The sequence below is a fragment of the Peromyscus californicus genome, unplaced genomic scaffold (genome assembly GCF_007827085.1).
Source record: "Peromyscus californicus insignis strain IS unplaced genomic scaffold, ASM782708v3 Scaffold_5__1_contigs__length_169319896, whole genome shotgun sequence".
Classification (NCBI taxonomy): Eukaryota; Metazoa; Chordata; class Mammalia; order Rodentia; family Cricetidae; genus Peromyscus; species Peromyscus californicus.
The window spans coordinates 103,430,621-103,443,120 of NW_026294573.1; the positions used below are offsets into that span (position 1 = coordinate 103,430,621).

At 43.6% G+C, this 12,500-nt stretch overlaps 1 protein-coding gene across 4 annotated transcripts in view; it reads left to right on the forward strand.

Annotated features, from left to right (window-relative positions):
• The window catches only part of Rnf38 (ring finger protein 38), a 125,531-nt gene that overhangs the window by 55,842 nt on the left and 57,189 nt on the right, over window positions 1-12,500 (forward strand). The gene's annotated exons all lie outside the window — the stretch shown is intronic.

Consider the following 12,500-nt stretch of genomic DNA (forward strand, 5'->3'; position numbering starts at 1 on the left):
GGCAGGAGGATTCAAAGGCATCTCTACTTCATAGCAAGTTCTAAGCCACCTGGGTTATGCAAGACCTTTATAATATCAAAAATAAAAGGGGGAAAAAAAGACTGAGAAACTTGCCTTGGGGCCTTTCTAGTGCCCCTCCCAGCAGATTTCTGTGGTCTGGATGTGTTTGGAATAGCTGCTGCTGATCTGGATGAGATTAGATTTAGTTTTTCACCATTGGTTCCCAAGGGTTTCTTTTCCATTTCCTGTGTTTCTGTGCATGCATGTGTCATTCTCTTGGGAGCTGCCAGGACAGACCAACCCAAGTGATCTTCTTTCTTATTTTGATGAAGAACCTGCTCTGCTGTTGGAGATGAGGAGTTAGTCAATCCTGGAGACTTTCCAAATGTGTTGGTGGTGATGGTCTCACTGCTTCTGTCAGCTGCAGAGCATTTCAGAGTCTCTTTTCCTGTCACAGTCATCCAGAGCCATGGGTTTCATCTCTAAATTTTCACAGGGAGTTCACTGAACGAGACTTCCTAAAATTTAATATACAGAGTTTAGAAATGAGCATTTGAAAATAAGAGTTATAAAAGCAGAAAGAGATGAAATCACTTTGTTGGTAAGTAACTAACAATGTAAAGCTGTCTGCAGTGCAGCTTCTGACCTCTGCCACTGCACTGACGGGCTAGAAACCAACGGGAGCTTCTTGGTCTTAGAGACTAGGGGTGAGATTCTGTCTCTCTTAAGTACTTCCATCTCCCTCAAAATGGTTCTCAGTTTTCAGTCTTTATGTTTTTCATAATTAGGACACCCCCCACCACACATGGATTGGAGACAGGGAGAGGAGGAGAGGTTTTTTTTTCTTTTCTTTGAGACAGGGTGTCTCTGTAGCTCTGGCTGTCCTGGAACTCACAGAGATCCGCCTGCCTCTGCCTCAAAAGTGCTGGGATTAAAGGCGTGCACCACCACCACCTGATGAGAAGAGAATTTTAAAGAATAATGTTTGGACAGCATACCGAAGGACAGTCCAAGACTGTTCCCCCTGCCTCCCCTGCCTGTGTGTGTACACTGTTTCTCAGGGTGGAACGAGAGGACTCTCCTGTCTAAACTGAGAGCTTACTATGTTGATTGGAGCCAGCAGATAATATTTGATGGATAGCTATTTTTGAGGCACCAGGGAATACATCATTATACAAGATGGATAAAATTTCCTGTTTTTTTATGATTTTACAGTGTAACTGGGGAAAACAGATAATAAAAAGTAAATGTCAATTATATATTATGTTACAATAAGATTCAGTAAGAATTAGATAAAAGGAAAGCTAGGGCTAAATGTGATGGCACAGCCTTTAATCCTAGCACTCAGGAGGTAGAGGCAGACAGATGGATCTCTGAGTTCCAGGCCAGCCTGATTTACATAGCAAGTTTTAGGCCAGCCAGCGCTACATAGTTGGGACCCTGTCTCAATTAAACAAAAGGTTGATCTTGGTAAGTGGAATGATATCCATTAAGAGGTGGATGGTACAGATGGCAGTGTTTATTATTTTAGTATTTTATTTTTCTTTCAGTTTATTGGGGGATGGTATTGTGTGAGAGCATCTGTGTGGAGATCAGAAGACCATTTTGTGGATTTGGTTCTCTTACCTTTGAATGGGTTCCAGGGACCAGGCCCGTGTGGCAAGTGCCGTTACCTGCTCTGCCATCTTGTTAACTCTCGACTCTGGTCTGGCTTTGCCTTGTCTCACCTCATCTCATCGCATCTGGTCTCTAACACAAATTGCTAAACGGTCTTATTAATAAAAAACTGAGAGATCAGAAAAGCAGAAAGAAGCCAGCCACATTCTTACCACTTGGAAATCCTAAGCCAAAGAGACCTACTTCCTATATGCCCACCACGCCTATATGCCTTTCTGCTCTGCATCTCACTTTCTCTCTGCCCAGCTACATCACTTCCTGTCTGTCTGTACAGACCTACAGAGCTCCATGGTTAATGATGGGATTAAAGGCATGTGCCACCACGCCTTGCTCTGTTCCCCAGTGTGGCCTTGAACTCACAGAGATCCACATGGATCTCTGCCTCCCGAATGCTAGGATTAAAGGTATGTGCTACCATTGTCTGACTTCTATGTTTGATATAGTGGCTGGCTTTTTCCTCTGATCCTCAGATAAGCTTTATTAGGGTGCACAATATATTGGGGGACACAATAGATCACCACAGTCTTCTCCTACCTTACATGTTTGAGACAAAGATTCAGTTACCCAATGTTGTGCGACTAAACTCTTCTTGGGGAGATGCAACACACACATCTACTCAGCCCAGACAGGGAGCTAACAACAGATCAAAGTACAGATACCACCAAAGTCCAACTTGGTGAACCATGAGTTTTATTGGGGTTACTTACAGGAATATTAGTGAGAGGTTACTTAACAGGAGCAGAAATGACTCAGAGACATTAGCATCACCAAGGGCCACTTCAGGATGGGTGACAGCTCACAAAGCTAGGAACCTGGAGTACACTGCATGGCCTCCAGGCAGCTCCAGAGGATGTAAAATTTCCTTTCCAGGTCTCTCAGTTGGTCTAAACCTCTTCCTGCTTCTTCCAGTCTGCTGGTCTGATCTGAGTGCCATCCTAGCAGCTCAGCTTCTTTCCATCTATGCGTGACTCTCCACTTTCATTGCTTACTTTTGTAGGGAGGAGCCTAGTGAATCTGTTTAGTTTCGGGGACTTCCTGAAGCTCTTTTGAGTTGTTTACCTTCCTGCTTAAGGAGCTTCCCTGCAGGATGGAGTGTTTCAGAGGAAACTGTTATACAATACCCAGGCTGGCCTAGAATTTATAATTCTCCTGCCTCTTTCCCAAATAACAAACTATAAGCCACATTTTCAATTCCTTTTCAGATTTTAAATAGTTGATTAGGCATGGAAGGGGCCCTAACACTTAAAAATCAGATTTCTGTATTTGTGTTAGCCCCTGACTTTATAACAAATGGGAATTGATTTTCCCAGATAAGAAGTGGAATTGGCGTAGTGGACTCACTGTGTCCCCTCTGTTTTTGTCTGTTCACCTCAACTTCTTTCCCTCCCCCACTGACCTTTCTGCTACACTCTGCCATGTAGGTAGCAAACACTTTTGAAAAATTTATTTGAATCTTTCCTTAAGAGCTGTTCAAATATTAGAAGTAGTAGACTGAACAAAACAGAACATTTGGAAGTACGCCTTCTGCAAGGGGAGAAGTTAGATAAGAAATATATTATTAAATGGTTATTTGTTTATAACATACAGAATAAAGCAGAGAAGAAGTGTAGGGAAATTAGAGAAAGATTACCTTCTAAAATAGGGTAGTCACGGTATTCTTTTAAGTAGGGACTGCCTTATTCCTGTTTTATAGTTGAATATGATACAGATTAAATAATTTACCAAAGATCACACTGTAAGTAGACTACTGGAATTCAGATCCCCATCACTTAACTGATGTCTGCACTCTACTTTGTGAAAAAAACTTTTCTTCTTTAGTTTTACCAAGTCAGTTGTGATGATCATAGGCAGTGTCTGCAGTGGTGGAGGCCCTGTAGAGCTCCAGTGAGGAGTCAGTTGTGATGAGCATAGGCAGTGTCTGCAGTGGTGGAGGCCCTGTAGAGCTCCAGTGAATGGAGTCAGTTGTGATGTGCATAGGCAGTGTCTGCAGTGGTGGAGGCCCTGTAGAGCTCCAGTGAGGAGTCAGTTGTGATGTGCATAGGCAGTGTCTGCAGTGGTGGAGGCCCTGTAGAGCTCCAGTGAATGGAGTCAGTTGTGATGTGCATAGGCAGTGTCTGCAGTGATGGAGGCTCTGTAGAGCTCCAGTGAGGAGTCAGTTGTGATGTGCATAGGCAGTGTCTGCAGTGGTGGAGGCCCTGTAGAGCTCCAGTGAATGGAGTCAGTTGTGATGTGCATAGGCAGTGTCTGCAGTGGTGGAGGCCCTGTAGACCTCCAGTGAGGAGTCAGTTGTGATGTGCATAGGCAGTGTCTGCAGTGGTGGAGGCCCTGTAGACCTCCAGTGAGGAGTCAGTTGGTGGGCAGTCTTCAGTCTTTTCCTGCCTAGTCCTTTGGTCTTTGCCCTGTCTAGCATGGCTCTAGGGACAGACCCGACTGGGATGCCAAGGGATTGAAGAGCAGATGGACACACAGACATAAAGCTGGGATTAGATGGTGAGGGCCTCTTGGATGGAAAAACTTCAGCACCCTAGAAGCACAGTGTGTTTATTGTATAGAGTTGAACAGAGAGGTTATTGCATACAGCTGAACAAGGAGATGGGGTTAAAGTATACAGCTAGATCAAGGAGACGTTGAGCTAATCTTGATAGGCATGGTCTTTGTAGGGGAGCAGCCTTCAGGTCATAAATAACGGAGGAACTATGGTAGCCATTTTCTGCCGATACCATCAACATTCATGGTCAGACAAAAAGGTGAGGTAAACTGTTTTCTTCTGGATCTGAGGCTAGGGTCCTTGGTATGGCAGTGCCCACATCTACAGCACACATTTACTTAGGACCTCATGCACTCAGAACTTCCTCCACTTACCACAGGTTGTTATTCCAGGCTCCCTTTCCATGACACCTCTGTCCTGCTTCATGCTCAGAGTCTATGCTGCTCTGTAACAAACCTCCTATCATGCATTGCTGTGTTGCATTGTTTCCGATGTGACAGTCATTCATACAGCATTTAACAATGTAAAGTCTAATATGAAACTGTTACTCTTGTTGCATCTTTCTGATATTGAAGTGAACCTACCTAAACAAGTGTCAGTTTGGGACTAAGGAGATATTTTGCAGTGAGAACATATCTGACATAGGGCATGGGTCTGACTTAAAGGATGAAATAGAATATCCAAACATTTGAGAGCTATCAAGTTAGCCTGATGAGTTTGATCTCCAGGACCCATCTGGTAGAAAGAGAGAACAGACCCCTGTAAATTGTCCTCCAACTTCACATTGTGACATGTACACACACACAGACACACACACACACAAGAATGAATGTATGAATTAATTAATTAATTAATTAATTAATTATAAAAAAACAAACTTTTTATCTGGGCAGTGGTGGTGCATGCTGATCCCAGCACTTGGGAGGCAGAGGTGGGAGGGGGGTCTCTGTGAGTTCAAGGCCAGCCTGGTCTACAGAATGAGTTTCAGGACAGTCAGGGCTACACAGACAAACTCTGTCTCAAAAAGCCAAAACCAAAAACAACAAAAACAAACAAACACCTGTCTTTTCAAGTGAGGTGAATTAACTTGTAGCCCCAATCACACACTTTCCCAGAGTACTGCTGTGTCATGAGGAACCCTGACCAACTGCAAGAGAGAGATGCTTGTGTGATCACACACTTACCCAGAGCACTGCTATGTCATCAAGAACCCCAAGCAACTGAGAGAGAGAGATGCTTGTGTGTGAGTGGTGATTCGGAGCAGAAGACTTTTCTAAACAAATCTCTTGTAGTAAAGCTGATGCACTTGTGCTGGGAAGAATCATCTATCCAGCTTGTACACAAGGAATCCCTGCAGACTGCCTTCAGAGAAGCAGGGCATTTCTTCTGTGACTGCATACTTCCTTTTTTTGAATCTTCCAATTTTTTAAAATTAGCATATTGTGAAAAGAAATGTAGGAATCCCTTCAGTTTCTCTCCCCAGGAATAATGTCAATTGGAATTTTATATTAACAGGATTTTGAAGTTTTTTTTTACTTACACACACACACACACACACATCTTTTTATTTTCCTATTTATTTATTTTTGAGACAGGGTCTCACTATGTAGCCCTAGGTGGCCTAGAACTCACTATGTAGACAAAGCTGACCTCAGACTCAGAGATCTGCCTGCCTCTGCCTTCCAAGTGCTGGGGTCAAAGGTGTACATCACCATGCCCAGCTCACATGTCTTTTTTTCTGTTTGATTTTATTTGTTTTCAATATAGGGTCTTACTGTGTAGACCTGGTGATCTGATCTTCACTGTGTAGCTCTGGTTCATCTTGAACTCATGGCAATTCTCCTGCTTCAGTCTCCTGAGTGCCGATGTTACAGGCGTATGCCACCATACCTGTCTTATTAAAGTTTATTTCCAGGAAATACTATCTTTGCGTAGACTATTCCATGAACACAAAATATTTGTGCTCAGAAAATGGAAATGTGCAAACACATTTAGCTTTAAATTGTTTTCTTTTCTTTTTCTTTTTTTTTTTTTTTCTTTCTTTCCTTCCTCCAAGACAGGGTTCTCTGTGTAGCCCTGGCTGTCCTGGATCTCACTCTGTAGCCCAGGCTGGCCTCGAATTCAGAGGCCTTCCTTTGCCTTCTGAGTTCTGGGATTAAAGGCATGGGCTCCCCCTCTCCAGCTGGCTTTAAATTCTTTAAAATACTTAGCTTAGACTAAAGGTATCTAACCTTTTAGCTTCTTTGGGCCACATTGGACGAAGAATTGTCTTTGGCCACCCATGATATACCTAAATACTGTAAATGACTTTCATGACATCTGTTGCACAGAGAAGCAAAGAATTCTTCACATCATAATGTGACCCCATGGGAGAGTCCTTTAAAATTGCCACACAGGTCATAGTTTATGGTCACTGATAAGGACATGAACATAGCTAAGTAGCAAAATTTCATTGATGTTTAAGTGTTTCTTTATTATAAATGTAGAAAAGGAGAGGAACATAAAAGTAATAGCGTATTTGACACTGTCCAGTGGAAGTAGTTCCCGTGAGTTCTCATTGCGCTTTAACTTGGAAACAGTTGCTCACAGACCTAAGGTGCTGCCAGAAAGCAATGCCATGTCTAAGATGTGCTGTGAGGGATAGCTAGCTGTCTCTGCAGAGAGAGCTTGGGAAAGCATAGTCAAGTCGAGTGTCAAATTACAGCTCTGTGCGTTTCACTTGAAAACTACCAAGTAACCTATCTATGTCAGTGGACCAACAGATACACCAGAATTTGATTATTTTCCTGGAAATACTGAAATCAGTTTTCCAATTCTTTTTTTGTTTGTTTGGTTTTGGGTTTTCGTGATAGGATTTCTCTTTGTAACAGCTCTAGCTGTCCTGGAACTGGATTTGTAGACCAGGCTGACCTCGAACTCACAGATATCCACCTATCTCTGCCTCTCAAGTACTGGGATTAAAGGATTACAGACTGTTGTGAGCCATCATGCGGGTGCTGGGAATCTAACCCAGGTCCTCTAATAGAGCAATCAGTGCTCTTAACTATTGAGTTATCTCTCAACCTCATGCATTTACTTTTACCATAAAAGTAATTGACAAGAAAATAACAAAGTTTGGGCCTTCCTCAGTTCAACTGTCAAAGCCATACAAAGTGGAGGGCCAATCATATAGCTCAGTGAGTGATGGCATGAGGCAGGGCTGAGGTGTGGAGGGCCAATCATACAGCTCAGTGAGTGATGGCATGAGGCAGGGCTGAGGTGTGGAGGGCCAATCATATGATGGCATGAGGCAGGGCAGAGGTGTGGTAGCACCTTTAGTCATCAAAATGCAACACTTTCTTATGTTCTAAATGATATTTAAGTGCTAATAGTTTACAATGGTGGTTAAAATATTATTGATAATTGATGTGCAATAAAAATTAATGTTTTATATAAGGTTCTGATTTTGTATTAGATCACATGACCTAGCCATGGCTAGGTCTTAAAGATGACAGACCATGTCAAGGCTCAGTAAGAAAACATCTCCCTCACACCCCACACTGTCCTGTGAAGTTAAAAGCAGCATGAGAGAAGTGTATTTGTTGGAGTCTGAGACACAAGTTAAAATTTCCACTCTTTCACTTGCTAAGCTGTATACTGTAGGCAAGTTCTTCAAGTCAAGTTTTCTTCATTTATTAAATAGGAATAATAGCCACAGCTTATGTTGGTAAGTGATGTGTAATGTACGGTTATATTATTAAGGTCTTTGCTACATTTCATGAACTTCTCTAAGCATTCTGCACTCAATCCTCTTCGTCCTCAGGAGGTGTGGGCACTGTTACTATCCACATTTAAAGATGGGGAAGAAACTGTTAGGCTAGTGAAATCATCTGCCTATTGTCACCAACTGGACCAGAACTCAGGCACCTTGTGTATAATTGCATGATAATGTCTTATTGTGAATGGTGTTTAACAAGTGTCATTGTTTTAATATTGTACTTAAACAACTTAATGAACACTTTAAAAATTTTAAATGGTTTTATTTCCTTTAAAGAAGTTTGAAAATAGAGGCAAAATAAGTATATATTAAAAGGCTTTGTGCATTCCAGAAACTGCCATATACTACTCCTGACTGTCTGCTTCAGTCCTGTGGAGCTGACCGTGCCGTGTCTGCCCCCTTCCCTTTTCATAATCATTTCCTGTTTTTTGATTATAATATAATTACATTATTTCCCACTTCCTTTTCCTTCTTCCAAACTCGTGTGTGTGTGTGTGTGTGTGTGTGTGTGTGTGTGTGTGTGTGGTTTTTTTGAGACAGGGTTTCTCTGTAGTTTGGTGCCTGTCCCGGATCTCGCTCTGTAGTGTCCAGGCTGGCCTCAAACCTCTGAATCTCACAGAGATCCGCCTGGCACTGCCTCCCGAGTGCTAGGATTAAAGGTGTGCACCACCGCCGCCCGGCCCCCTCCAAACTCTTGAATATACCCCTCCTTGCTGTCTTTCAAATTCATGACCTCTTTTTTCACTAATTACTGCTACACACACACACACACACACACACACACACACACACACACACACACACAGATATGTATTTAGGAATATGGATGTATGTACACCCTTCTTGGTTTGTGTAATGTTATTTTGTATGTATGCTTGTTTTTGGGACTGACCATTTGGTATGGGATAACCAATAGACGTGCACTTCCCTGGGGAAGACCTTCTTCTCCTGCTCTCGGCATTCCTTGGTTGCCTGTAGGTTTTGGTCTAGGGTTGAGGCCTCATGTGCTTTCTTCTGTCTGTGTTATGTATATTGTCCTTGTGTAGCTTCTGACATTACTAAAAGACACACTTGCAGCAAACTCCCTTTTCCTCTGGGCCTTACAGTCTTTCTGCCCATTCTTCCACAGTGATCCTTGAGCCTTAAGTACAGGAATTGTTTTGGAGATGTATCTGTTAGGACTGGGCTTCACAGCTCTGCATTGTGATTGGTTGTGGTTTTCTGTAATGTCCTGTTACAAAGAGAAGTTTCCTTGATGAGAGTTGAGGTACACTTACCTGTGGGTGTAAGGACAGATGTTTAGATGTAGTTAGGGACGATGCTGGGTTAGTAAAGTAGCAGTTGTTCTCTTCCAAGGTCCACGACTTCACTCGCCCTGGGGTAGTTGTCTGGGTTCTAGTGTCAGGAATGATTTCGCTCTTATTGAGTGGGGCATAAGTCCAATTAGAGAGTTGTTGGTTACTGCCAAAATATATATGCCACTACTGTGCCCTAGGTTTATCGTGCCATGCTGGCGGTTGTTGTGGTTCTTAGGCGTCATTGCTGGGTAGGACTGTTGGTTGCCTCTCTCCTTTGGGAGCTTGCGTGGTGCCTTCTGGTACATGAAATCCAGTCCAGGTAGGTGTTCAGGGCAGTTCCTCTCAGGAGCCTCAGAGCCCTATGTCTCAATTGCGTGGTGTCTTTAGCAATAGGGACTTGCCTTCTACCTCTGGGGGGCAGCAATAGCAATAGTCTATAATGTTTGGAGAGTCTCTTGACCGAAACTCAGAAGAGGCCTTCTCATGCCTAGAGTTGGGGTTTTTTGTTAGATGGTCTCTGGCTCTCAGAGGGAACATTGTCAGCCCAGATGAGAAAGAAAAGTTCATTTAACCTATGTATGTATTTTTATACACAGACTTGTGTGTATTAGTTTTGTTTTTAAGGCAGATTGTTAAAGTATGATTATGACTTTTTCAAACATCTTTCTTGTTGTTTGAGCCTCCTTTCCTTCTGTTGTTTTCGTCTCCCTTTCCATCCCTTGTTAGCACCCTCCGGTTTTCCCATCTCCCTGGTCAGATCACTTGGATCCTGCTATTCCCCTCTGCTGCTCCCCTCCCCCTCCCTGGGCAATGGTCCCTTTTTGCTTTCCTGGTTTCTGCAGTTACTCCAGGGTGTGTAACTCACACCTAATGATTTGGAGCTAGGAGCCTCAGATGAAAGAACATTCAGTATTTATATTTCTGGGTCTGGCTGTCCTGGTACTTGCTCTGCAGACCAGACTGGCCTTGAACTTGAAGATAACCCCTGCCTCTGCCACCCTAGTGCCCGGATTAAAGGCATGCACCACCACTGCCCAGCCTATATGATCTTTTCTGGTTCCATTCATTTACTTGCAAAGTTCATGATTTCATTTTTCTTTACAGCTGAGTAGTAGTAGCCCATAGGTGTACATACCACATTTTATTACCACGAAGGACTTCAGATTGTTTCCATTTCCTAGCCATTGTGGACAGATCAGCAATGAACATGGCTGAGCAGGTGTCTGGAGTAGAATGGCCAGTCCTTTGGGCATATGCTAGAGTAGTAGAGCTGCTGTGGTCCGTGGCAGGGTTATTTTTAGTTGAAGGGAATTCCGCACACTGGTTTCCAGAGTGGCTGGACTGGTTTTTGTGAGTGAGGCCTCCTTTCCCACCTCCTTCAGTGTTTGTTGTCAGTTATCTTGTTGATGTTTGCTCTTTAGACTACGGTTAGATGGAATCCCAACGTTCTTTTCATTTGCATTTTTGTAATTGCTGGGGACGATGAAAAAATTTTGAGATATTTCTTAGCCATTTTTTCTCTTTTGAGAACACTTTGTTCTCAAAAGTACTTACTATAATGCTTAAATATAACTATTCTCTTATGTTTATTTAAAACACTATGATGTGTGAACTCATTAAATAAACTGGTTCACATATTCCATTTTAGCTACCAATACCTTTAATTTTCATTTCTTTCTTCTTCCCTCTCTTCCCCGCCTCCCTCCCCCTCCCTGCCCCCCATTAAGAAAAAGAAGGCAGGTTAGAGGACTCACTGTGCGGGTGGGGGGGGGGGACACGGGGACGGGGACGGGACACCGCCCGGCCGTGAGGCCCTGTTCCCCACCAGCTTGACTTTCCACTTTGCGTGTATTTAGGTTCTTTACCACGCCTGGGTTTCTGCGTTTTCAGGTTATACCACTTCTGTTTTCTACAGAGCTATCACTTGTCTAACATACTAGGAAAACAGGATCTGTATAACCAAGTGTGACTTCAGTGCCAGCTGTGCAGAGGTTTGGCAGAAGCCAGAGGTGGGGGTTTGGTGGGGAGGGGGGAGTAGTAAGGGCTCTTGAGCTAGGGCAGCAATAGTAGATTTGTTACATGTGGAGTTTAGTATTTCCCTTTTAATCATCAGTATCCAAACTTACTGTCCCTTCTTGTGGGAACAAAGGGCATGTCTCCAGAACACAGTCTAAAAGTTGATGGACCTGCTGTGTTCTCACTCCTCATCTGCAGGTCCTAAAATCTCCTCACAAAGTGCAGCCAAGAACTGCCTGTCTAGATTCTGCCTGACCCATGTTTTTACTTGAAGCTTAGAATTGTACCCCACTTTCATTCACTTTTATCTTTATTTATCTGCTTCTCGAGCAGCATCCTCTGGTCTGACCATCGCAAATTCTACACACCCCAGGGTACCAGTCTGAGCACCAGCTTGCTGAGTCCAGCACAGCCTGGACTTAGCAACCTGACTGGGGTGACCAGGGAATGAAGAACAAACAGACACAGCAGATCTGGTGGGCAGTGTGCGTGTGAAAGGCACCAACTGTGCAACAACCAAGCACCTTAGTGTGTTTATTAAGTGCACCCCATGCTGGGGATGATGAAAATGTTTTGAGATATTTCTTAGTCATCTTTTTAAAGGAGGGGCTAGCTAGTCTCAGTAAGGAGGTTGCTGTAGGAGAGCTGTCTCAGGTTGCAGTCTTGTAGGTGGAGGAAGCCACAGCTGACAGTTTTTACACACGCTGGTCTATCGTTCCTAAGTACATGCACTTGGGCCAGAGGAAGGCTTTGCCATCCCTTTGAGCCTCACCTGGGGCAGGCTTTGTCAGTCCCATGATTCTGAGGCTTTGGATCCTTGACATGGCTGTGCTCATGTCAATAATACACATTTACTCACAATTTCATCTCGTTCCCTCAAAACTTCATCCCCCTTCTTAACACACTCACTCAGGGCTCCCTCCGCTTTCTACCTCATCTTAGCAGATAGCATTTTTTTTTTTTTTGATTTTTCGAGACAGGGTTTCTCTGTGTAGCTTTGCGCCTTTTCCTGGAACTCACTTGGTAGTCCAGGCTGGCCTCGAACTCACAGAGATCCATCCACCTGGCTCTGCCTCCCGAGTGCTGGGATTAAAGGCGTGCGCCACCACCGCCCGGCCAGATAGCATTTTTTGTTGCTAATTAATACAGCCTCAGAAATGTTCTTAATGTGATTTTTAAGGTACACTCATGACAAGAATAGGTTGATAGTGCGGAAACCCATTTGGGTTAGAGGGCATCTGAGGTTACTCCGGGTGTAGTGGTT